General features: G+C 46.4%; 1 protein-coding gene across 1 annotated transcript in view; it reads right to left on the bottom strand.

Moving 5' to 3' along the window:
- Positions 1–23,832, bottom strand: part of HIVEP1 (HIVEP zinc finger 1) — a 311,461-nt gene that overhangs the window by 274,358 nt on the left and 13,271 nt on the right. The window lies entirely within an intron of this gene.

Raw genomic sequence — 23,832 nt, 5'->3', positions numbered from 1 at the left:
AATAGGAACTCACCCTGGCAGGGGATCACACAAAGTTTTGCCTTGGCCTGTGCGTCCCTTTTCCAATTTTTCAACCAGAGTGCTCGCCGGGCTGTGTTTACTAGGCCGGCAGACCTGGCTGTTAGGCGTAGCGAATCCACCGACGCATCGGCTAGAAATGCTACTGCATCTTTCATTAGAGGGATTTTCGACAGAATTGTATTTCTCGAAGCTCCACTTCTAATTTGTTCCTCCAGCTGCTCTGTCCATACTAGCAGTGACCTTGCAGTACAGGTGCTAGAGATGGCTGGTCTGAATGCCCCCGTATTAGCCTCCCATGACCTTTTAAGTAAGGCTTCTGCTTTTCGGTCTAACGGATCAGTTAGAGTCCCTGAATCCTCCACAGGCAAGACCGACTGTTTAGAAGTTGAAGCCACTGCAGCATCAACTTTTGGTATCTTTTGCCAGGAATTAAGTTCTTCATCACTGAAGGGGTAGCGTCTTTTAGCAGAGGATGGTAAGAATCCTCTTGTATGTTGTTTCTCCCACTCTTTTTTAACCAGCTCCTTAATTGTGGGTATGGCGGGGAAGGACCTTTGTTTTCTTTGTCCTAACCCCGCGAACATGATGTCCTGCGCTGACTTCTTTCCCTTCTCATCTGGGCACCCCATCGTGCTCCTGACGGCTTTAATTAAACTGTCTACACTACTATTTGGTAGACAAAGTCCTCCTTCATATTCCGATGAACTTGGCTGGGACTCCTCTTCATCAGAGGATTTTTGTACTACCTCTGACTCCGAGCTTACTGGAGATCGGGACCTGCTAGGCTGATGGGTACTGGTGCTACTTGTATGCGCCAGACCCTGCATCTCTTCGCGAATTATGGCTCTAACGTCAGACGGAGTCATTACGCTTTCTTGTCGTAAGGTCAATATGATGCAGTCTGCACACAATCTCTTAGTATATGAGTCCGGCAGGGGTTGTAAACATAAGGCACATTCTCTGTGTTTGGTTTTATGTGGCCTTTTCTTAGTCTAGAGGAAGGGGATATAGGAGGAACATATATCAGCATATGGGAAGAGACTCTTTTAAAACTCACCCAGTGAAGCTGACAGGTACCGGTTCTGGAGGCGGATTCTTAGCTGAAAGACATTTCTGTTTGGAGGCAGATCGCTTTTCCTGGGATCGATCTCCACTTTTGGTGCTGCTCCTGGCGCTTGTCTCCTTACTGGGAGACTGCTCTGTTGCAGACAAGTGCGCTACATCGGCCGGTGAAGCCATACTTACACACACCGGCCGACGCTAGTGCTGCACTTTTAAATCTGGCGCCGAATCTCCTGCCTCCCCGGACCCAACCCGGAAGTGCTCCAGCGACTTCCGGGTTAGACGCGCCGCTCCTCCTTACCATGCGGCGGCTGCTGGATAAGAAGCCGGCCGCTGAGCGCGCGCGTCCTCATGGATCCGGGCGGACCAGCGGCACCGAACCCGGACCATGGCGACGATCAGACGAGGGGGGAGGCTGCAAACAGTGGCTCCCCCGCCGCTGCCTCTGGTACCGCAGCCCCTGCCGTTCCCACAGAGACCGACGCAGGCGGGTGCATGGCCCAGGAATCCTCTTGGACTGCAGGTACTTCGGGTTCCCATAGAAACAGGAAACCTAAACTGAGGAGGAGAGGGGACCGCCTCCTTTTATTCTGTAGGTTTCCTGTTCCTATGGGCGGATCCCTCTCTCATGTGGGGTGCTGTCGTGGCGAAGGGTAAAAATGCAGCACTCTGCAATTTGAAGCGTAAATCGGACAAAACTCGCTCATTCAAGTTTATGGGTGTGTGGCAATCATCTTACTACACTTGGCTGATATCTGAGTTATGTCAGATTTCTGTTGATTTACAGAATGGAAAAGATGGAGAAATTTTATTCTCCATCCTCATAACCGTGTGCTCAGATTCTTGCATCTGAAAGAATAGGATCACACTGCTCAGAGTTTGATCAGAGGGTTATTCGCATAATAGACCAGATTCTCTTGGATGAGAGAATTTATGGTCGTGTAACCCAAGCCTTAATGTGAAGTCCATATATTGGCGATTGTCTGAGCCTATAACATTTATGGCCGAACTTTAAAAATACATCATCAATATCAGATCGTTGGGGGTCAGACACTTGGCAGCCCCAACAATCAAATATTACTAGCTATGGTGGCTACTGGATGTAAACAGCACAGCTCCAGAATTGCAGATTAGCTCCTATATAAAACAATAAAAGCTGATATGCGGCTCTCCTCCTACACAAATTGAATGGAGCCAAAACAGATGTTTCTCACGTTAGTAGCTCTAGATTGTGCCATCCGATGAAAGGGTATGGTCACATGGTGCAGTAACCATGAGGCAAAGAAGCCATAAAAATGCAGCTGTAATACAGCTGAAACCCTTTGGCCATGTAAATCTGGTAAGTTTTCAAAGGGGTATGCTCCAATGGGTCATCTCCGCTAATACAGCTGAAGATTTCACTGGGAAAATGGTGCAGGTAAGCCACACCATTTCAAACTTTGCATTGCAATTGGTGAAATACACACAGACATCCACAGCATAAGTTAAGAAGATTAAAATAAAATTATATTTATCTGACTTGATGTGGAGCGACATTGCTGTACTCCTACTGATGTCTAGCAAGTCTAGCACAAGTCATATGAATTAGAATAGGACAAATGCATGAAACCTGCCGGCCTGGGCATAGGATGGTTGCCTGTCTTTCATGGAACATTGCTCAGCTCAGCAACCACCATGATTTCGAGCGAATAATGCTTGGAAGTAGCATTTGGTCTTGATTTAAATGCCAGGAAAAATGCAAATTTTAAAACAATCTGGAGCTAAATTTCACAATTTTGGCATCCTATCACTATGGCATCAAATGTTAAACAACAAATTGGCAGCATGTCTTCCACTGGAATATTTTTCAGGGAAGGTTCTAAAGGTCCCTATACAAATTAGGCTAACACCGGCCCAATCAACTGATACTTAAGGTTCAAAATGATTGTCGGGGGAGTTAAGGATCTGGCATGTACGATTTTGGACTGATGATCCTTTTGTTCTCTGTGAGATAAGCTGCTGCCAGTGATGTTTAGCAGTAGTTCTCCCCTACGGACACAGAAGTGCTCAGCAGAGATAGTTCTGGTCATCGTTCGGTCAAGGGCCATTTAAAGTGAATGGGGGGCTTTTGCGGTTTCAACTGGTGAAGTGGCAAAAGGGTTGTAAGCACTCAAGGCATACATAGGGACGAGAGTAGGGAGCAGTCAGATCTGACCCCACAGAATAGATTTCACAAATTCTTGAAAAAAAGAGCACTTTCCCCTATAGTAGAATAAAGCTTTACAATTCGTATAATATAATAAGAGAATTAGTAGAACGGCACTAGGATGAATGGCAATCCGACCATGAAGCGTCTGTTTTAACCGTTTCCTTGGTGGCAATTCACACCAACAACGTGGTGCTCAACATCATATGTCAATTTAGATAATCCATTTAAAAATAAGAAATGAAGATGTGGCACTCACCCGGTTGTGATGCAATAAAAGTCCTTTTATTTACCCATCATGGGATGAGGACATTGTACATAGGCGGCAAGTATGCGAAACGGCCGTCATCCTACTTGATCACTGTTGTACCCTCAGATGTACCTGCCGCCTATGTACAATGTCCTCATCCCATGTTGGGTAAATAAAAGGACTTTTATTGCATCACAACCAGGTGAGTGCCACATCTTCATTTTTTCTTTTTAAATGGATTACAATTTGTATTAAATGAGAAAAAATAGGGCACCATTACACAGAACGGATCTAATCTTGGTTAAAATGAAACATGATTGAAGTGAGATATTAGAAAACTGATGCAGCACTTAAAAAGCTTGGGAATACTGTACAGAAAAACAAAAATCTGAAGGCAGAGAAGGATCTGGCTGTTGGACATCCAACGTCCAAGGTCTGAGAGGGAAAGTCTGGCAGAGGCTCTCGTACAAAACTCAGGAAAGATCCTGTGTATGGGGGAGTTTAGAGAGATGGCTGAATTATCGTCTGGCTGACAGCTACCAGTTATATGTGTACTGGGGCCTATACTCTCCCCTCCCTATTCAGGAGACATGCACACATGGCCAAGAAAACAATGTACCGTAAAAATAGTTCAATAAAGTTTAGGAAAAAAAATAAAGAGGCATTTAGTACATGTTAATACAGTGTCTTAAAGGCCAGTTCATTGTATCAAGAAAACACCGAGCAACCCAGAACAGCCACAGCGCGTAACGATAGCTATGTGTGTGAAAAAGCACCTCCGATTTTCAGAATATATTTAGCTACAGTTTCAAAGGATTGACAAGCAGAGGCAGTATGTAACATGGGGTGGCTGCACAAACACAATGAGGATGAAAATTTCCTCACACACTATAATTTGTAATTGTACAGTGTGATTCAGAAGAGTTTTTATGCCTGCATTGGTGGTGCGGTTATCAAAAAGGGGCATATTATTATTGGTGTGGTTTTCATTGGTAGCTATAGTATTACAGTTTTATGAAGTGTTATTCGTGTTTCCATTGTCTAAAATAACTGAATTAGGCAAGGCAATTCAGGTTAACACTTTGGGGGGCTGTGGGAGGACAATAATACAGGTTATTTTTAAAGTTAGTTTATTTGAATGATGTGTTGCCATTATATGCACAAAATGTATCAACATTTACCATAATGTATAATATATTTGGAGCATATATAGTGGGGGAAATAAGTATTTGATCCCTTGCTGATTTTGTAAGTTTGCCCACTGACAAAGACAAGAACAGTCTATAATTTTAAGGGTAGTTTAATTTTAACATTGAGAGATAGAATATCAAAAATAAAATCCAGAAAATCAGATTGCATACATTATATAAATGTACTTGCATTTATGTCTAAAACTGATTTTTTTTTTTCTTGCAATCACCCTTTTTGGAATGAGAAGGCTAGGTGCGCACGTTGCATACTTGCTTGAGGAAATTTCCGCAAGGTTTCTGCATCTCTTGGCAGAAAAACGCAGCTGAAAATAGGTGCGTTTTTTATGCGTTTTTGCAAATCTATAGAGCTAAATAAAGATTACAAAAAAAGAATTGTGATGTCATTTCCATGTTCAACCTCTTCAGCCAAATACCCTCATCAATATTAAAGACACACACACACAGTCACCAATGTATGTAGGAGCATTAACATAATTAAGCTACATATGCTGTAACAAAACAGCAACTGTCAAATCTGCGTCAAATGCAATATCTGTTTATTTTTCAAAAATAATTTAAAAAAAAAATTGCGTAGGCTCCCGCATAATTTACACAACCAGCAGTGGGAAGCCGACGGCTGATGTTAATATTCTGGGAAGGAGCCAATAGCCAAAGGTTCCCAGGCTATTAATATCAGCTCACAGCTGTTTGCTTAGCCTTAACTGGCTAGTTTACAGGGGAACCCCAGAAAAAAATTTGACATGGGGTCCCCCTATAAAATCGAACCAGCAAAGGCTAGGCAGACAGCTGCGGGCTGATATTAATAGCCTGGGAAGGGACCATGGATTTTGGCACCTCCCATGCTAATAACATCAGCTCTGACCTGCCCCAGAAATAGCGCAGTACTAAATGGACTATGGCAAAAAGTTGAGTATATGTTGGTCTATTATCTTTTTATTGTTTGCAGCAGACACGGGCATCGGGAATTAGGAGTTCGGTGAGTATGTATTTTGTATGTGAAAATTTATGTTATTATGTAAATGATTGGATTTTTTTTTACAATTGAACACAGGCTCCGGATGATGGGACTATTCTCCCATCATCGGCTCATGCGGTCTGTTATATGTGACAAAAGAAGTAGCTGGATAGAAGTAGTAGTCCCATCAGACGATGCCCAAGTACAATCACTATGGGCTGTTCGTCGCATGGGTACACACACACACAGACAGACACATGCACATATTCTCCGCCCACACACTTTGACCTCCTTCTGACATTTCCCTTTGACAATTTGCAGCGTTTTTGGCAGCAAATACGCAAACCTTTTTACACCTGCGTTTTTGGTGCAGATTTGACTGACTCAACTGAAGTCAATTAGTCAAAAATGTGTCACGGGGATACAAGGAGGGCGAGAGCCAATAACCCGGGCCCCTGCAATTTCCCTCAGACTAGGGTAACCCTGTCTGACCCTCTACCTGAAGTTTACACTGAAGGTGTGCATGTTCAGGCCTCCACCCTCCCCTCACTCCTGATTCAGCCCTAGACTGAACACCACCGCCCACCACCCAGTGAATGCAATAGACCAATACCCACAATTATAACAAACAAGGATAAAGGAAAATATACACCACGCCGCAGTCAATCAGGAATACACTATAAATGTGCAGGGCAAAATAAATACAAATATAGGAAGGAATAAATAAGACTAAGGAAAATACACCACCAGCAACGATTCTCCAACAACCTGCTCTCCACTCCAGACCGAGATAACTACGGATAAGACAGAAGCTATAATCGGCGACGCCCAAAGATCAGGAGAACCATTTAAAAGAAATGGGCATGGCCCAGCTTCCAATCCGAGGATCAGATAAATTAACCCCGGAGAAGTCAGACGAAAACTAGCCGACGCCAATGAGCAAACAGTGGTCAAACGCGGAATTACCGCTGTCTGTCAGACGACCTGGTCTGAACAGTGTCCGACATGACAAAATGCTGCAGAAACGCAAAAGGAATTTACATGCTGCAGAAAATAAAAGGCTGCAAATACGAACAGAAATTTACTGATCATGTGCACAACACTTCAGGATTGTCATTGAATTAAAAAAAACGCTGCAAAAAGGCATCAAAAACACATCGTGTGCACATAGTCTTAAGATGAATATTGTTGGCAGCACTTGGTCACACCAAAGTTCTGGTCAATTTTCAAAACTGGTCAATACTGGTACAAAAATGTAAGGAGATTTATTTCTTGTCTGTGGCAAATTTACATCAGCACAATGTTTTAAACAATTTTTTTTTGTTAGGAAGTTAGAAGGGTTAAAACTTGACCAGCGATTTCTCATTTTTATAACAAAATTTGCCAAACAATTTGAAGTGACTGATGGGCCTATGACAGAAAATGTCCATAAGTCACACCATTCTATATTTTTTAATTGTAATTTGGGATCAGACTATAATTATATTCAGTGAGCGCTTTATAATTTTGCACGTTTCCTGTATGATATGTGATTACATTCCGGTGTATACATGGGTTTTGGTACCTTGACATGTGTAGCACTACTGTTTCCATGATTACATAGTTGCGAGGTATTTACCCTGGCATGCGCAGTATCTCTTATTTCTGGTCGCGTCTGCACAACAGCAGACACGTCAGAATATACACCCAGAAGTGTTTTTTTCATCAGCATTCCACATGTGCGAGACACCCGGAAGGAGAACGTGATTGGCTTTAGGATCCTATGTGCGGCGCTTTAGTGTGTCCCCGCAGCGCTCTCCTGATTGGAGGTAGTATCGCAACGGAAGTGTAATATTGTGATTTATCAGTTGTGTCTCACCTCTATAGTATATATTTAAAACATTGGCATTATGGAATATCGAGGTGGATCACTCCATATACCTTGGCATATATTTTGGGTATTTATCTCAACTTTTTACCGGTATGTGTGGATGAAATAGGAGCTATGATTGGCCAACCGTTTGTGACAGGTGACTGGTTGATCTCATCTATGACATCAGAACCTAGGTCTTAAAAGATCCAGTACCCTTTTTAGCTCATTGCAGCCTCAACCCCCTGAGGAAGCCAGTTAGCTGGCGAAACGTGTTGGGAAGGCTTAGGAGCAAGTTTTAGTAACACTTGCCAGTGATTGTGTAGTGGGAATTGAGTGGATATAGGTAGCGGCCGCACCATACCCCTGAATACTGTCACTAAATAGGAATAGGACCGCAAGATTTATATAAAAGAAAGACGGTTGTCTTCAGAGCAGTATATCGTTATCCTATTGGTGCACACTGACAAGTGCAAGTTTTAAATCTAATCCCTTTTTAATTCTTTTATTAAAAGTTATACTTTAGAGTCTTTAGTTAGGGGTCAGTGATTACTTTGACACCACAGGTATATATCACATACTTTCATACCATTTGGCAGTGAAGTAAAATAATTTACATTTTTACCACCAAGATTGTGTTAGCCCCAAGTTTACATTTTCATACTGGGAAATGGGTAAAAATGTTACCAAAATTTGTCCCACAATTTCTGCTGAATGTACAAACACCCCATATGTGGATGTACAGTACTACTTAGCCATAGAGAGAGACTAGGGAGGGACGGAGCGCTATTTGCCTGCAGGAGCGCAGATTTACCTAGAATAGTTTGCAGATTCCATATAAAGAGCCCCTAAGTGCTAGAAAAGCAGAACCCCCACTCAAGTGACCCCATTTAGAAAATTATAACCCTTTGGGAATTTATGTACAGATGGAATGACGATTTTTACTCCATGGATGTTTTCCAGAAACAAGCAGCAGTGGATGTTGCCGAGTGAAAATTGCAGACTGCCGTGACCAGTACATTATGCCCAGCTCATGCTTCTGGAGACACGCACCTGTAAATTAGGCGGGTCCTCAACCGTACAGAAATGCCAAACATGTGGGAGCTAAATGTGGTTTAGGCACACTGGGGCTCAGAAGGAGGGGGGGGGAGGCATTTGGATGCAGAGAATTTGCTTAATTTCTTTTCAGGGGTGAGGAGCCATTTAGCTCTTCCAGAGCCTTTGTGCTATCAGTAACGTATAAGTCCACTGTATTTCCATTAGCAAATGATAGACCTGAGTGAAGACTTGCTTTTTTTGTGGATTGAGTTGAAGCTTTTATTGGGAACATTTTACATAACATTTATGATCACATTTATCCGGCGCTCTACGCTGAGCATTAACATCAGGGTTTCCATCTAAATCTCTGAGTGACGTGACAGATTGGATCCATTGGAGGTTTCTTCAGTATAATGAGGCAACAAAGTTACTCTGGACTGTCTGGCCTCTGTTCAGCATTGTCCTTTTCAGAAGTGTACAAAACTGTGGAGGACGGCACTTTTAGGCTATGTGCACATGCTGCGGATTTTGCTGCGGATCCGCAGCGTTTCCCATGCGTTTACAGTACAATGTAAACCTATGGGAAACGCAATCCGCAGTGCACATGCAGAAAAAAACGCGCTGAAACGCAGCAGTTTACATTCCGCAGCATATCAATTCTTTGTGCGGAATCCGCAGCGGTTTTACACCTGCTCCATAATAGAAAACCGCAGTGGAATCCGCACAAAAACCGCGGTAAATCCGCAATAAATCCGGAGGAAAAACATGCAGTTTTTGCCCTGCGGATTTATCAAATCCGCTGCAGAAAAATCCGCAGAGGATCACTCTACGTGTGTGCACATACCCTTATTCAATCCTAAAAAGACAGACACTGCCGGATCACAGGTCCTATGGCATCCACAGTGCCTCCATCTGCCTCATTATATGGAATCTTCCGCTGGGGGATTTTATTTATTTATTTTACTCACTTATATAGCACCATTAATTCCACAGCGCTTTACAGACATTAACCCCTTTCTGACCTCGGACGGGATAGTACGTCCGAAGTCAGAAGCCCCGCTTTGATGCGGGCTCCGGAGGTGAGCCCGCATCAAAGCCGGGACATGTCAGCTGTTTTGAACAGCTGACATGTGCCCGTAATAGGCGCGGGCAGAATCGCGATCTGCCCGCGCCTATTAACTAGTTAAATGCCGCTGTCAAACGCAGACAGCGGCATTTAACCGGCGCTTCCGGCCGGGCGGCCGGAAATGAGCGCATCGCCGACCCCCGTCACATGATCGGAGGTCGGCGATGCTTCTACATTGTAACCATAGAGGTCCTCGAGACCTCTATGGTTACTGATCCCCGGCAGCTGTGAGCGCCACCCTGTGGTCAGCGCTCACAGCACACCTGCTTTTCTGCTACATAGCAGCGAACATCAGATCGCTGCTATGTAGCAGAGGCGATCGCGTTGTGACAGCTTCTAGCCTCCCTTGGCTATAGAAGCATGGCAAAAGTTAAAAAAAAAAAAAGTAAAGAAAAATGTGAAAAAAAATTAAAAAAAATATAAAAGTTTGAATCACCCCCCTTTCGCCCCAATCAAAATAAATAAAAAAAAAAAAATAAATAAAAAATCAAACCTACACATATTTGGTATCGCCGCGTTCAGAATCGCCCGATCTATCAATAAAAAAAGCATTAACCTGATCGCTAAACAGCGTAGCGAGAAAAAAATTTGAAACGCCAGAATTATGTTATTTTGGTCGCCGCGACATTGCATTAAAATGCAATAACGGGTGATCAAAAGAACGTATCTGCACCGAATTGAAATCATTAAAAATGCCAGCTCGGCACGCAAAAAATAAGCCCTCAACCGACCCCAGATCATGAAAAATGGAGACGCTACGAGTATCGGAAAATGGCGCAAATTTTTTATTTTTTTTTTGGCAAAGTTTAGAATTTTTTTTTCACCACTTAGATAAAAAATAACCTAGTCATGTTAGGTGTCTATGAACTTGTACTGACCTGGAGAATCATAATGTCAGGTCAGTTTTAGCATTTATTGAACCTAGCAAAAAAGCCAAACAAAAAAAAAAGTGTGGGACTGCACTTTTTTTGCAATTTCACCGCACTTAGAATTTTTTTCCCGTTTTCTAGTACACGACATGGTAAAACCAATGATGTCGTTCAAAAGTACAACTTGTCCCGCAAAAAATAAGCCCTCACATGGCCAAATTGACGGAAAAATAAAAAAGTTATGGCTCTGGGAAGGAGGGGAGTGAAAAACGAACACGGAAAAACGGAAAATCCCAAGGTCATGAAGGGGTTAATCGGCACTGTCCCCATTGGGGATCACAATCTACATTGCCTAGAAGTATGTCTTTGGAGTGTGGGAGGAAATCGGAGAACCCAGAGGAAACCCACACAAACCCAGGGAGAACATATGAATTCCTTGCAGATGTTGTCCTTGGTGGGATCTGAACCAAAGACCCCAGCGCAAGGCTGTAGTGCTAACCACTGAGCCAGAGATTTAAACGGAAATCCCAATGTAAGCACTCAGTGTAGAGTGCAGGATAAATGTGCTCCGAGTCTAACTGCGATCCTTGGGAGACCGAATTAAAAAAAATCATCATGTGAAGAAATGGTTTTACTTTTTACATTTGTCCTCGTGCAGTATAAGTGATTAGGCGACTTTATTCTTTGGGTCGGTGCGATAACAGATTTATAATCGGATTTTTATGTTTGGCTGCTGTCACACACAAATACTTTATTGCGAAAACTAGTTTTTGCATCACAATATTTAGACAGCTATAATTTTTCCATATTTTGGCCTACAGATTCACGTGAGGGCTTGTTTTTTGCAGGACGAGCTGACTTTTTTGTACCATTTTCAGGCACATGACGTTTTCTAAATCGCTTTCCATTCCGATTTCTGGGAAGCAGAATGAACAAAATACAGCAATTCAGGAATTGCTTTTTAGTTGTCTTTTTTTTTATTATATCGTTCCGGTAAATTTGGTAAAATTGGTAAGGCAGTTTTATTTTTCGGGTCAGCAAGATTACAGTGATACCACATTTATTTATATTCTTCTTTTTGATCGCGTTTTATTGCACTTTTTGATCTGCGGTATGATGATAAAGCATTGTTTTTTGCCTTTTTTTACGGTGTTCACTGAAGAGGTTAACTAGTGGAACATCATTATAGAGCAAGTCGTTAAGAACAAAGCAATATCAAATGTGTATTTCTATTGTTTATTTATTTACATAAGTGTATTTCTTGGAGAAAAAAAACTTTTTTTGGTTCATTTGGGGATTATTTTTTATTTTTTTAAAATATTTTCATTTTTTTTTTTTTTTTTTACAGTGTCCCAGGATGGGACATTACTGTATATCAGGGATGGGGAACCTCAGTCCCCCGGGCCATTTCCGTCCTCGATTACCTTTTATCCGGCCCCCGGGCAGATTCTTAGGGACCGCAGTGCTTGGGCAGGCAGCTGTATTTTGATTGCCACTAGCTCATTAATTTATTCTTGCTCTGTGAACACACGCAACATTCACTACTGCACACTGAAGGGCATGCAATGAAAGATCAGAGTCAGGATGTACTTTGTGGCTGGAGTTTGTATGGCCCCCAAAGGATGGTATAAATATCCACATGGCCCTTGGCAGAAAAAAAAAAAAAAAAGATTCCCCACCCCTGCGGTATATCATTAGATCACTGATGTCTTTCTCCTTCCCCCATGACAGCACCATGGAGAGAATGACGGAGGGACCACAGACTGTAGTACCCTTCTCCCAAAGGTTAGATCAGAAGAAGAGGCTTGGTCCAATAGTGATTATAAGAGGAAGAAGGTGATAACCATGTGGCAGCTTTACAGATCTGTTCTATTGATACCTTTCCGCCCAGGAGGTTGCCACTACTCTCATAGAATGAGCTCTCAGACCCTCTGGGGGCGATATTTCCACTAGATGAGTAGGCCAATGACATTGCATCTCTTATCCATCTTGCCAAGGTACTTTTTGAGGCCTTTTGCCCCTTCCTAGGCCCCTGAAAGAACACAGAGACCCATCCTTCCTACACCACTGGGTGGATGCTAGGTACTGAACCAAACACCTTTGTATGCCTAATAAATGGAAAATCTCTTGCATTTTTGGGGTTGGAGCAAAAAGGAAGGACTACCTCTTGGGACCTATGGAACCGAGATGCTACCATGGGCAAGTAAGCAGGGTCAGGTCATAAAATAACGCTGCCCTCTAGGATTTTTAGTGAAGGGAGGACCTGAATGTCGCTCACCCTACAGGCTGATGTCAGAGCCACTAGAAGGACTGTTTGGAGGGACAATCTTGAGGCGGAATTTAAGGGCTCTAAGGGGGGACCCCTTAGGGCTGATAAGACCAAATGTAAATCACATGGCGGCAATTTCTGGTTGGTAAAGGACCTAGATCTTGCAGAAGCTCTAATAGAATCTTGCTATCCAAGGATTGCCTGCTATGTCATAATCATACAGGGCCCACAAAGCGGCCATCTAAACCTTCAAGGTGTTAGTAGCAAGGCCCGGCTCTAACCCTTTTGTAAAACCTCCAGTATGGCCGTAATTGGAACCCCATCCTAGACTCTGACTCCCAAGGTGGATAGGAATTTTTTTCCAAATTTTACCATAGGCTTTAGTAGTGACAATTTTCCTACTGATGAAGGTCTTCACAGACTCAAACGTTTGTGATGTGACTACTGTACGTATTGCACATTAAAATTCTTCACTGAATTCAAGAGAGTGTGCCCGGTCTTCTATATCTGATTTTTTAAGATGTCCCACTAAAGTTCCTTAGTGAGTATTTGGGCCCACTGAACAGCTGGCAAACAAGAGGTTATGAAATCTAACAGGGACATGGCCTTTCTCATAGTCATGGATGGGTATTGTGATGCCCTCAATACCTGACCTGCAAGCTTTTCCCTTTTGTGCTCCGGAAGGCGACACTCCTGTTTCTGGGAGTCGAGGAATTCTTGTACTGTCTTTGGCTCGATCTTTGATTTTTTTAGATTCAATAGCACACCTAGGTTAACTAAAGAATGTAATTACACTGCATTCCGCAATGTTGGACCGAGCTGCCTATTACTAAGAAGTCGTCCAAATAAGGGACGATCAGGATGTCATTTCCCTCAGGTGCACATTTCTTCTGCCACCAGCTTGGTATATAAGGGAGGGGCTACCGACAAGCCAAAGGAGAGGGCTTTGTATTGAAATAATTTTTTTCTCCCCCTATGGAGACTGCACACCCCCCCCCGCTTCCTTTTTACATGAAAAGCCATCCGGCATGTCCCCTGTCTCTCTTCCGGTTCCAATACCGGAAGTTCCTCTGTTGGTCATGTGACCCACCGGCCACATCATCAGGGTAGGGGAGTAACTGGCACGTCCCACGGAAGCTCAACATTGGAATATGGTGTGGCAGCTGCGCTCTCCCCTCGCTCGTGCTAGCAGTGGTGCTTCAGGATACCACACCAGCCAAGACAGGGGATCCCCGCTGCCTGTACCAGTCTGGCCGGGCCTGCGCACAGTCTCTTTTTGTCTCCTTTCTTCAGGTGCGCCCTACTGAAGATTCCCCATCAGGGGCAGGAAACCAACTGATGCGAGAGAGAGCTACCACCCCTTTTATCTGTAGGTTCCCTATCCCTGAAGGGCAGATCCCCTTTCTCCGTGGTGCTGTCATGGGGGAAGGAGAAACGTGTTTGCAAGAAGACAAATTTAATTTCTCCTTTTCTGTGTTAGTTTCTTTTCTTACACTGGTAACTTCCATTCACGTCAAATAAGCTGGTTCTAGATCTTCGAGCCCGGACATCAAAACCTTCTTTAACTTTTGAGATGTAATGAAAGTTATTTATAAATTTTGTGGGCTGTAAGAGGAGAATTGGATTTTTATTCCCTCCCTGATGGATTCCAGGATTCTCCGATCTGATGAAATCATCTGCTACTAGGCAAAGAAGTTTGAGACTCTGACCCCTATATGCATGGCGTCATTTCTATCTTGGATCAGGTTCTGAAAAATATTCCTATTTCTTTCCTCCTTTGGTCTTGATAAAAGGGGAAAACTGGATGCTGGAGCTACTCCAAAGACAGCGCAGCCGTCTACCAAGAAATTTTAGAGCACTTCATGCTTCCCTCTGCCGGCAAGCTTTTTGGAGATGGAAATTTCATTCTCCAGCAAAACTTGGCACCTGTCCACATTGAAAAAAGTACCAATACCTGATTTAAAAACAACAGTATCACTTTGCTTGATTGACCCAATAAAGCAGACGAGCTGAAGGCTGCTATCAAAGCAACCTGGGCTTCCAGAACAGCTCAGCAGTGCCACAATTTAATGAGATAATGACTTTTGGGTTTTCATTGGCTGTAAGCAATAATCATCAACATTAACAGAAATAAAATACTTGAAATAGATCACTCTGTAATGACTAAATAATATAGGAGTTTCACTTTCTGTATTGAAGAATTGAAATAAATTAACTTTTTGATTACATTCTAATTTAGTGAGAAACACTTGTAATTCTAATCATTTCTAAAAAAAACCAAAAAAAAACACAACATCAATCCACTCCACTACCCCTGCTCTATAACAAAGTGCCTGGAGATAGGACTACATTTTCATGGTCATGGTGACAGGTTCTCTTTAAATGGTTTCTTTTTTTTAGTTATAACAGAAGTAGATAAATATGTAATTTTTTGTTTTTATCTAGTGTATTCACAAAAAATAAATTATACTAAGAATAATATAATGTCACTTTCCAGTAACCCTAACAGCTGGCTTAGTGAATAGACAGCCCTGGTGTCCTTTAGGTTGTTGGTTTTTTTTACCATGTTTACTAAATGTGAAAATGGACCTGGAATTATGATTCTTCGGGTCAGTATAAGTACGCAGATATCATGTATAGGTTATTTTTTATTTAAGTGGTGAAAAAAAAAATACTCAAGATTTGTTTAAAAAAAAAAAAAAAAAAAAAAAAAAGGGGGGGGTTCCCCGAGACCCGCAGCATCTTGGAGGTGTAGACAGGTTGTCCTGCGTTCATATAAAGGCGTCAGAAATCAATTTTTCTTATCATGCGCAAGCTATGGATTGCAGTGATCAGAGAGTTAAAGGGAGCCTGTCACCCCGTTTTCTTCAGTATGAGATAAAAATACCATTAAATAGGGCCTGAGCTGTGCTGGACAATAGTGTATTTTGTGTACCCTGATTCCCCACCTATGCTGCCGAAATACCTTACCAAAGTCGCCGTTTTCGCCTGTCAATCAAGGTGGTCTGGTCAAATGGGAGTGGTGAAATCGCTTCTTCTCCCCCAGATCTTGCTTATCTTTCCGTTGGTGGCGTAGTGGTTTGCGCATGCCCAACAGCGGAATGCACTGCGCAGCTGAAGAAAAAGAGCACGATCTGCACTATTCACCGCTTTATCGCTGGCGGCGGCCATCTTCCTGAGGCCGCGCGTGCGCAGATGGAGCGCTCTGCTGTCCGGGGCTTCAGGAAAATGGCCGCGGGATGCCGCACGTGCGCAGATGGAGATCGCGGCGGCCATTTTCCTGAAGCCGAGTTCGCATATCGGCTTCAGGAAAATGGCCGCCGCGATCTCCATTGTAATAATTATAGGGGATAATTCAGGAGACTCTTTGCGTGGAACAAGGCAACAGGACACAGTTTTATAAGTGGTAAAGTTTATATTATCACACGGTGATTCAAGCAGGTGCAGAGAGAAACTCAAGTCCACAACACTTGATGCAAATAATAAACGCAGCTTAGCAGTCAATAGGAAACTTCAGAGGTAGATGCAAACAAACAGAAAGTCTATGAAGCACAGTTATACTTGAGGAAACTTGACACGAATAGATCCTTGACTTAGTCCAGACACAGATAGATATGCTATTAGGCAGTTCAAATCATATCTTAGCTCAACCAGGGAGGCCTGGTTAATAGTCTCAGGTTTTGCAGAGCAAAAACAGCTTACATGTCCAGCAAATGCAGATGGAAGTAACACGAGCAGCAGATGAAGGAGGATTACTGGAAACTGGTGTATGCAGCAGGAACTCAGAGCAGAGTAGCAGGATCACCACACAGGTTCACAGGAGCAGGTGCAGGTGCAAGGCCAGGGAGTAATCAGGAGCTGGATGCAAAGCAGAGTAATCTAGCACAGACTGAAGGCTGGGGTGGAGTTTTATAGCAGGAAGACAAGTGCACATGAGACCAAAGACGCCATGTTGGAAAAGGGCAGTAATGCACAAAAGGTAAAAAATGTTCAGAGTCCTGACATCCATCTGCGCACGCGCGGCATCCCGCGGCCATTTTCCTGAAGCCCCAGACAGCAGAGCGCTCCATCTGCGCACGCGCGGCCTCAGGAAGATGGCCGCCGCCAGCGATAAAGCGGTGAATAGCGCAGATCGCGCTCTTTTTCTTCAGCTGCGCAGTGCTTCCGCTGTTGGGCATGCGCAAACCACTACGCCACCAACGGAAAGATCAGCAAGATCTGGGGGAGAAGAAGGATTGTGTGTGGTAATGGGGTGGGGGAATATGTGTGGTGATGGGGTGGGGGCGGGATCATGTGTGGTGATGTGGGGGGGCGGAGCTACTGTGCATGGGGCGGGATTAGCGAGTAATCACGATGATATATATATATACATATACATACATACACTAGCTATTGAACCCGTTCTACGCCCGGGTGGTGAGCATTTATATTGGTATATGGTCTCCATCATGGTATGTGCTGCTCCCATCCTGTCATGTGCTGCTCCATCCTGCGCCCCCATCCTGTCATGTGCTGCTCCACCGTGTCATGTGCTGCTCCATCCTGCATCCCCATCCTGTCATGTGCTGCTCCACCGTGTCATGTGCTGCTCCATCCTGCGCCCCCATCCTGTCATGTGCTGCTCCACCGTGTCATGTGCTGCTCCATCCTGCGCCCCCATCCTGTCATGTGCTGCTCCACCGTGTCATGTGCTGCTCCATCCTGCATCCCCATCCTGTTATGTGCTCCCATCCTGCGCCCCCATCCTATCACGTGCTGCTCCATCCTGCGCCCCCATCAGTGCGGGCGGCTGTGCTGAGTGCGGGAGGCTGTGCTGAGTGCGGGCGGCTGTGCTGAGTGCGGGCAGCTGTATGTGGCTGTGCTGAGTGCGGGCGGCTGTATGTGGCGCGGCTGTGCGTGGCTGTGCTGGGTGCGGGCGGCTGTGGGTGGCTGTGCGTGGCTGGGCTGGGTGCGGCGGCTGTGGACGGCTGTGCTGGGTGCGGTGGCTGTGCTGGGTGCAGCGGCTCTGCGTGGCTGTGGGCGGCTGTGCGTAGCTGTGCTGGGTGCGGCGGCTGTGCTCGGTGCGGCGGCTGTGCTGGGTGCGGTGGCTGTGGTGGGTGCGGCGGCTGTGGGTGGCTGTGCTGGGTGCGGCGGCTGTGGACGGCTGTGCTGGGTGCGGTGGCTGTGCGTGGCTGTAGGCGGCTGTGCGTGGCTGTGGACGGCTGTACGTGGCTGTGGGTGGCTGTGCGTGGCTGTGGGCGGCTGTGCGTGGCTGTGCTGGGTGCAGCGGCTGTGCTGGGTGCGGCGGCTGTGCGTGGCTGTGCTGGGTGCGGTGGCTGTGGTGGGTGCGGCGGCTGTGGTCTGTGCGGCGGCTGTGGGTGGCTGTGCTGGGTGCGGCGGCTGTGGACAGCTGTGCTGGGTGCGGTGGCTGTGCGTGGCTGTGCTGGGTGCGGTGGCTGTGGTGGGTGCGGCGGCTGTGGGTGGCTGTGCTGGGTGCGGCGGCTGTGGACGGCTGTGCTGGGTGCGGTGGCTGTGTGTGGCTGTGCTGGGTGCGGTGGCTGTAGTGGGTGTGGCGGCTGTGGGTGGCTGTGCTGGGTGCGGCGGCTGTGCTGGGTGCGGTGGCTGTGCTGGGTGCAGCGGCTGTGCGTGGCTGTAGGCGGCTGTGCGTGGCTGTAGGCGGCTGTGCGTGGCTGTAGGCGGCTGTGCGTGGCTGTAGGCGGCTGTGCTGGGTGCGGTGGCTGTGCTGGGTGCAGCGGCTGTGCGTGGCTGTAGGCGGCTGTGCATGGCTGTGGGCGGCTGTGCTGGGTGCGGCGGCTGTGCGTGGCTGTGCTGGGTGCGGTGGCTGTGGTGGGTGCGGCGGCTGTGGGTGGCTGTGCTGGGTGCGGCGGCTGTGGACGGCTGTGCTGGGTGCGGTGGCTGTGCTGGGTGCGTCGGCTGTGGACGGCTGTGCTGGGTGCGGCGGCTGTCGCCACCTGATTCATTTCCGCCGCCATTTTCTTGGTCCTGCTCCCGGAATCGGCGCCTGCGCAGTCCGCGCTTTCCGGCGCCATTTTCTTGAAGACACACTGCAATGTGTCTTCAATAAAATGGCGCCGGAAAGTGCGGACTGCGCAGGCGCCGATTCCGGGAGCAGGGGGAGGGACATTCATGGCCCGGAATCGCGTCGGTGGAACGGGACAGGTAAATATACCCACCCTCCGTCTCCTGGCTCGTCCCTGCCTCTCCGTTGGAGATCGCGGTGTGCGTTCAGCGCTTACGCATACCGCGATCTCCTGGGAGCGTCGCTCTGTGGGGTCCAGACTGCGCCGGCGCTTGCGCAGTCTATAAAGGCTTCGGACAGAGTGACGCTCCCAGCGTTATATTATAGATATATATATTAGATGCCCCATATAATGCTGCACAAATGTTGATTATGGCCCCATAAGATGCTCCATAGAGACATTTGCCCCATATAATGCTGCATAAATGCGGATTATGGCCCCATAAGATGCTCCATAGAGATATTTGCCCCATATAATGCCGCACATGGCCCCATAAGATGCTCCATAGACACATTTGCCACAAATAATGCTGCACAAAAGCTGATTATGGCCCCATAAGATGCTCCATACAGACATTGGCCCCCATATAATGCTGCATAAATGTTGCACATGGCCCCATAAGATGCTCCACAGAGATATTTGCCCCCATATAATGCTGCACATGGCCCCATAAGATGCTCCATAGAAATATTTGCCCCATATAACTCTGCACATGGCCCCATAATATGCTCCATACAGACATTTGCCCCATATGCTGTTGCAGCAATAAAAAAAAAAAAAAAAAAACACTCACCTCTCATCGCTCAGGCCCCCGGCACTTGCTATACTCACCTTCCCCGTTCCACCGTCGGCGCCACTGTGTCTTCCGCATCCTCTGCACTGACTGTTCGCGCACACTAATCGCGTCATCACGCCCTCTGACCTGAGCGTCACTGCAGAGGGCGCGGAAGACGGAGCGGCGCCGACGGTGGAACGTGTGACAGGTGAAAATGCCGTTATACTCACCTGCTCCTGGTGCGGTTCCTGCAGGTCCCTGGTTCTCCGGGCGCCGGCAGCTTCTTCCTGTATTGAGCGGTCACATGGTACCGCTCATTACAGTAATGAATATGCGGCTCCACCCCTATGGGAGTTGAGTCGGGTCCATATTCATTACTGTAATGAGCGGTACCATGTGACCGCTCAATACAGGAAGAAGCTGTCAGCGCCCGGAGAACCAGGGACCTGCAGGGACCGCGCCAGGAGCAGGTGAGTATGGGCTGAAATTCTTGGCTTATACTCGAGTATATACGGTAATTGTGGCACAATTCAGTATGCCACAATGTCACCAGGTTTATCCCATGTAAAGTAGGGCCTGCACCTTTAAAACCTCTATTAGAGCATAACAGAATTCTGTTTATATGTCTCTAATGTGCTCTGCATAAAACAAAACAATAGCTTTTATTATACTCACCTACGGCATGGTCCAGTCCGATGGGCGTCAACGTTCTACCTGCTTCATGTGGATGACGCATCCACACAGTGTCCTCCATCGAGCTCCTTTGCGGGCGTACTTCTCTCTGCCCTGCTGAGGGCAGAGCAAAAGTACTGTAATATACATCTCAAAATAAAGGGAACACTTCTTAAACAACAGAATATAACTCCAAGTAAATTAAAATTCTGTGAAATCAAACTGTCCACTTAGGAAGCAACAATGTTTGACAATCAATTTTGCATGCTGTTGTGCAAATGGAATAGACAACAGATGGAAATTATTGGCAATTATCAAGACACACTCAAAAGGAGTGGTTCTGCAGGTGGGGATCACAAACCACATCGCAGTACCAATGCTTTCTGGCTGCTGTTTTGGTCACTTTTGAAAGTTGGTTGTGTTTTCACACTCATGGTAGCATGAGACGGACTCTAAAACCCACACAAGTGTCTCAGGTAGTGCAGCTCATCCAGGTTGGCACATCAATGCAAGCTGTGGCAACAAGATTTGCTGTGTCTGTCAGCGTAGTGTCCAGAGGCGCTACTAGGAGACAGGCCAGTACACCAGGAGACGTGGAGGGGGCCGTAGGAGGGAAACAACCAAGCAGCAGGACCGCTACCTCAGCCTTTGTGCAAGGAGGAACACTGCCAAAGCCCTGCAAAATGACCTCCAGTAGGCCACAAATGTGCATGTGTCTGCACCAAAGGTTAGAAACCGACTCCATGAGGATGGTCTGAGAGTCTGACATCCACAGATGGGGGCTGTGCTCACAACCCAACACCGTGCAGGACGCTTGGCATTTGTCACAGAACACTGGGATTGCCAAATTCGCCACTGGCGCCCTGTGCTCTTCACAGATGAAAGCAGATTTACAATGAGCACATGTGACAGAGTCTGGAGACGCCGTGGAGAGCGATCAGCTGCCTGCAACATCCTTCAGCATGACTGGTTTGGCAGTGGGTCAGTAATGGTGTGAGGTGGCATTTCTTTCGAGGGCCACACAGCCCTCCATGTGCTCACCAGAGGTCGCCTGACTGCCATTAGGTACAGAGATGAGATCCTCAGACCCCTTGTGAGACCATATGCTGGTGCAGTTGGCCCTGGGTTCCTCCTAATTCAGGATAATGCCAGACCTCATGTGGCTGGAGTGTGTCAGCTGTTCCTGGAAGATGAAGGCATTGAAGCTATGGACTGGCCCGTCCGTTCCCCAGACCTGAATCCGATTGAACACATCTGGGACATGTCTCGCACCATCCACCAACGTCAGGTTGCACCACAGACTGTTCAGGAGTTGGCGGATTCTTTAGTTCAGATCTGGGAGGAGATCCCTCAGGAGACCATCCGCCGCCTCATCAGGAGCATGCCCAGGCGTTGTAGGGAGGTCATACAGGCACGTGTAGGACACACACTACTGAGCATCATTTCCTTGTCTTGAGGCATTTCTACTGAAGTTGGATCAGCCTGTAATTTGATTTTCCACTTTGATTTTGAGCATCATTCCAACTCCAGACCTCCGTGGGATATTAGTTGTGATTTACGTTGATCATTTTTAGGTTTTATTGTTATCAACACATTCCACTATGTAATGAATAAGGATTTACAACTAGAATATTTCATTCAGTGATATCCAAGATGTGGGATTTTAGTGTTCCCTTTATTTTTTTGATATATATATATATATAATGTACTGTATTTTCTGGCGTATAAGACTACTTTTTAACCCCTGAAAATCTTCTTAAAAGTCGGGGGTCGTCTTATACGCCGGGTGCCGTCTTGTACGCCGAGTGCAGACACCAATGTGTATATGATGGGTGGGGGGGGAGTGGTCCCGATGACGAAGAGGGGGCGTCTCACAGGAAAGTGTGAGTGGAGTATCCCCCATTACCTCATTGTAGCTGCAGCATGGGGTCTCTGTGCTGGGGAGAGGCGGCAGCTGCTGCTCCTCTTTGTGCCGCATGGGTGCTGTGCTGTGGGGCGGTGGCCGCCGCCGCTCCCCAGCACCCCACACTGCAGCTACAATGAGGTAATGGGGGATACTCCACTCACACTTTCCTGTGAGATGCCCCCTCTTCGTCATCAGGACCAGTCCCCCCCCAAAAGGCACATTAGTCACCGGCCCTATAAGACGACATACGGCGTATAAGACGACCCCCGACTTTTAAGAAGATTTTATATTTTAACTGGAAAAGTTGGGGGGTCGTCTTATACGCCCAGTCGTCTTAAATGCCGGAAAATACGGTATGTACCGTATTTTCCGCTTTGTAAGACGCACTTTATTTTCCCCAAATTTGGGAGGGAAATGTGGGTGCGTCTAACAAAGGGGATATACCGCTTACCATTACAGGCTGGGATGAGGGGGTGTCCGCTGCCGCTACCGCCCGCCGCCGCTGTCGTCCGCTGCCGGGGTTGTCCGCTGCTGCCCTGGGTGATGCTGGAGGCTCCGGTGCTGCGGGGGGCTCTGGCGACATTTTGTGAAAGACCAGAGCCCCCCGGCAGTTCGTCCATGCGTTCCAGTATGACTAATTCCGGGAAAATTCCGGCGGCCATTTTCCCGGAGTTAGTTCCAGTATGAATGACTGGGAAAATGGCCGCCGGAATCTCGGGAGATGAGATTTCAGCGATGAGATCTCATCTCCTGAGATTCCGGAGGCCATTTTCCCGGAGTCAGTCATACAGGAAAGCATGGACGAACTGCCGGGGGCTCTGGCCTTTCACAAAATGTCGCCAGAGCCCCCCGCAGCACCGGAGACAGCCCTGCAGCATCGGAGACAGCCCTGCAGCACAGGAGCCCCCTGCAGACCCCTCATCCCAGCCTGCAGCAATGCTCCACTCCTGCCTCCAGGAACGACCCTGGGACCCTGATCCACCACAGCCACAACCCCTGGTAAGTAATAAGACGCATGGATTATAAGACGCCCCACCAATTTATTAAAAAAAGTTTTTTCCTATTTTTCTCCTCAAAATTTGGGGTGCGTTTTATAATCCGGAGCGTCTTACAAAGCGAAAAATACGAAAATACGGTATGTATGTATGTATGTATGTATGTATGTATGTATGTATGTATGTATGTATATATATATATATATATATATATATATATATATATATATATACACATATATACACATATATACATACATACTAGATGTTTCCAGCCAGCTAACGCTCAGCACGCTCATTGCTATCTAATTAACGCTGCTGGTGATTAAACTAAAGTAAATAATGACAACATTCAATAGCGCTTACGCAGGTGGTAAATTAACTTAAAATGAAGGTAATAACAATAGTGTGGTGATGTGTTGGGGCGGGATTATGTGTGGTAATGGAGTGGGGGGGTGGGATTATGTGTGGTAATGGGGTGGGGGGGCGGAATTATGTGTGGTGATGTGGTTGGGGGGCAGAATTGTGTGTGGTGATGTGGTGGGGGGCGGGATTATGTGTAGTGATGTGGTGGGGGGGCGGGATTATGTGTGGTAATGTGGTGGGGGGCGGGATTATGTGTGGTGATG

Source organism: Ranitomeya variabilis, chromosome 6 (genome assembly GCF_051348905.1).
Source record: "Ranitomeya variabilis isolate aRanVar5 chromosome 6, aRanVar5.hap1, whole genome shotgun sequence".
In the NCBI taxonomy this organism is placed as follows: domain Eukaryota; kingdom Metazoa; phylum Chordata; class Amphibia; order Anura; family Dendrobatidae; genus Ranitomeya; species Ranitomeya variabilis.
Note: the sequence above shows the minus strand (reverse complement) of the source record. Positions and strands in the feature narration are given on the sequence as shown.